Below are 3,121 nucleotides of genomic sequence, written 5' to 3' on the forward strand. Positions count from 1 at the left end.
AAAGTTTTAGTTATGAGGAGAGATTGGATAGAATGGGGTTATTTTCCATGGAGCAGAGAAGATTGAGGGGTGACATGATTGAGGTGTATAAAGTTATGAGGGGCATAGATAGGGTAGACAGGAAGGAACTTTTTCCATTGGTGGAGGGATCAATAACCAGGGGGCATAAATTTGAGGTAAGGGGCAGAAAGTTTAGAGGGGATGTGAGGAAGAATTTTTTCACCCAGAGGGTGGTGGGAACCTGGAACTCACTGCCTGAAAGGGTGATAGAAGCAGGTACCCTCAAAACATTTAAGAAGTATTAGGATGTGCACTTGCGATGCCATGGCATACAAGGCTATGGGCCTAGTGCTGGAAAATGGGATTAGAATAGTTAGGTACTTGTTTGACTGGCGCAGACTCGATGGGCCGAAGGGCCTTTTTCTGTGCTGTAGACCTCTCTGGCTCTATGACAAATCAAAAACGCCTTTCTGTTTACAAAGTGGAGAGAGGAGAAATTTGTGCTGTTTAAATTTAACCCCCTCCCATCCGTAACAGTATTGCTTGTCCTTATTGCTAACTGCATGATAATAAATTACAAATTGGTATTTCATAATTGTTGGTTATTCGAATAAAATTTGTTTTACTGGGGTGCCTTGCCCTGTGGTCATATTAGGTAAACTTGTAAAAAAATAAATGAGACTGTAACAAGATACATACTTTAACAACAGTTGAAGCCACCTAGTTTACTTGTTCTACTTTGAGCTGCTGTTTGTAATAGGAATATCTTGTCCTTGCACATCACTAGCAGGGTTTAAATGATACAGTTTATTCTGTGGCAGTTACTCATTGGTTGGAAAGGGTCGTTTTGGGAAGAACACCAGGTTTGACCGGGCTGACCTTGTTTCACTTCATTTCCAGCCTCTCTCGGACCAAAGCCTTCCCTCTCTCCGTTCCAATGGCTTCTTCCTTCAGCTCCGTTGGTTTTCTCGATTCCTGCCTGCAAGTTATTAAGAGTGCCAATTTCAGCCTGTACCTGCTGGAGCAGTCTCTGCTTCAGCCCTTCTGGGACTATCTGCACCATCTTCGCCTTCTGCGCTATCTCCATGCACCTCAATCTCCTGGTGCTCAAGCGCCCTGCAATCAACAGGTGCAAGATCCATTCCGAGAAGCCCCTTACCTGGGAAAAAGCCCTCAAGGTCCTGGGGCTGACTTGCTACAACCACTTGGTCCTCATACTGCCGGCTGCCATGCCTCAGTAGTCCTGGGGACCGCCGAGCCCTCTCCCAGCCGAGGTTCGCACACTTTTGGAGCTGCTGGTCCAGGGTGCTGAGCTGCACCATCCTCTTCAACTTTCAGTGTTACATCTGGCAGCTGCTGCACCACTGCGTCCACTGGCTTCACACCAATTTCCATGCCTTCCATCATCAATGCAGTGAGCTTTTCAGCTGGGTGACCCAGTACCTGTCTTCCTGGGAGCTGATCAGTGTGGGTTTCTGGAGTACCCTGAATCCATTGTTCCTGCAATGTCACTGCCTCACTACCTGGGCTTTCATGCTCTTTAACGCTTCGTCTCTGAGGACAGTCACTGTGGCTATGATTTCTCCCGCCCCCCCCCCCCCCCCCCACCCTCCCCCCACAACCTGGTGCTGCTCGGGTTCTTCAGGGGCTCCCTGAAACATGATGCTCACCATCAGTAACCCATGGCTAACCTCGCTGCCCTTTTCTCACGCTGGGACTAGATTTCTGGAACCTATAGTGAGAACAGTCAATCGTTGGCTCTAATGGAGAGCAAGGAGGGGATGGGAGAAACCCCCTCAGGTAACCTAATTCATTCAGTGGGTTTAAAAAAAACTTGCTGCTGCGATCAAGCAGTAGGGCAGACAACATTTGTTTCTTCTTATTCTTCCATGGGACGTGGGCTTCGCTGGCTGGGCCGGCATTTATTGCCCGTCCCTAATTGCCTTTGAGAAGGTGGTGGTGAGCTTGAACTGCTGCAGTCCATGTGGTGTAGGTACACCCACAGTGCTGTTAGGAAGGGAGTTCCAGGATTTTGACCCAGTGACAGTGAAGGAATGGCGATATATTTCCAAGACAGGATGGTGAGTGGCTTGGAGGGGAACTTCCAGGTGGTGGTGTTCCCATCCATGTGCTGCCTTTGTCCTTCTAGATGGTAGCAGTTGTGGGTATGTAAGATGCTGTTTAACGAGGCTGAGAGAGTTCCTGCAGTGCATCTTGTAGATGGTATACACTGCTGTCATTGTGCACTAGTGGTGGAGGGAATGAATGTTTGTGGATGTGGTGCTAATCAAGCAGACTGCTTTGCCTTGGATGGTGTCAAGCTTCTTGAGTGTTGTGGGAACTGCACTCATCCAGGCAAATGAGGAGTATTCCATCACACTCCTGACTTGTGCCTTGTAGATGGTGGACAGGCTTTGAGGAGTCAGGAAGTGAGTTACTCATCACAGGATTCATAGTTTATGACCTGCTGTTGTAGCCACGGTATTTATATGGCTAGTCCAGTTCAGTTTCTGGTCAATGGCAAACCCCAGGATGTTGATAGTGGGGAGAGAGGAAAAACAGAGTTAACACCTTGAAGCGGTTTGACAGGGTAGACACTGAGAGGTTGTTTGCCCTAGCTGGGAATCTAGAACACCAGGGACACAGTCTCAGGATAAGGGAACCATCATTTAAGACTGAGATGCTGAGAAATTTCTTCTGTGAATCTTTGGGCTCTTCTACCCAAGAGGTATATGGATCGTTGAATATATTTAAGGCTGAGGTAGACAGATCTTTGGTGTCTCAGGGAATCAAGGAATATGGGGAGCTGGTAGGAAAGTGGAGTTGAGACAGAAGATCAACCATGATCCTATTGAATGACAGAGCAGGCTCAAGGGGCCATATTGTCCAGTCCTGCTCCCATTTCTCATGTTCTTAGCAAAAAAGCCCTTCCATTAGAACACAATGATGAACTAATGAAAGATCATAGACTCGAAACATTACATTTTGTTTCTTTCTCCACAGACGCTGACTGAACTGCTGCGTGTTTCCAACATTTTCTGTTTTTATTTCAAATTTCCAGCAACCCATAGCATTTTTCCCTTTTTTGAACCTTTCACTCTCAACTGTTGGGGGTTTTATA

General features: G+C 47.1%; 1 pseudogene; it reads left to right on the forward strand.

Annotated features, from left to right (window-relative positions):
• The first annotated feature begins 1,085 nt into the window (after positions 1–1,085).
• Positions 1,086–1,679, forward strand: LOC144689989 (cholesterol 25-hydroxylase-like protein 2 pseudogene; annotated as a pseudogene).
• Positions 1,680–3,121: the final 1,442 nt, after the last annotated feature.

This window comes from Cetorhinus maximus, chromosome 2, assembly GCF_964194155.1.
Source record: "Cetorhinus maximus chromosome 2, sCetMax3.hap1.1, whole genome shotgun sequence".
Taxonomy (NCBI): Eukaryota; Metazoa; Chordata; class Chondrichthyes; order Lamniformes; family Cetorhinidae; genus Cetorhinus; species Cetorhinus maximus.